The sequence below is a fragment of the Etheostoma spectabile genome, chromosome 18, assembly GCF_008692095.1.
Source record: "Etheostoma spectabile isolate EspeVRDwgs_2016 chromosome 18, UIUC_Espe_1.0, whole genome shotgun sequence".
In the NCBI taxonomy this organism is placed as follows: domain Eukaryota; kingdom Metazoa; phylum Chordata; class Actinopteri; order Perciformes; family Percidae; genus Etheostoma; species Etheostoma spectabile.
This window is the reverse complement of record NC_045750.1, coordinates 2,407,580-2,407,802: the sequence shown is the minus strand read 5'-3', so window position 1 is coordinate 2,407,802 and position 223 is coordinate 2,407,580. Positions and strand designations below refer to the sequence as shown.

At 41.3% G+C, this 223-nt stretch overlaps 1 protein-coding gene across 1 annotated transcript in view; it reads right to left on the bottom strand.

Annotated features, from left to right (window-relative positions):
- slc30a2 (solute carrier family 30 member 2) overlaps nucleotides 1–223 on the bottom strand; it is a 22,664-nt gene that overhangs the window by 11,582 nt on the left and 10,859 nt on the right. The gene's annotated exons all lie outside the window — the stretch shown is intronic.

The following is a 223-nucleotide window of genomic DNA, read 5'->3' as shown; positions in this document are numbered from 1 at the left end:
ATTTCAAAAACGTTGTAGCTATCTATGGTTGATTGCTAACGTTAGCTCAAAACATAACCTTCATAAAAAGGTTTTTCATTTTTAATTTTGACTCAGAAAAACAAAACTTTCCAAGTCGGCGGGAAGACGACACGAGGGTTAAAGAAATACCAATAAACCAGATCACGTTTTCCTCCCATCCCAGAATGCTGGGTGGACTAGCCAGACCCTCCTCCGCAGCGCT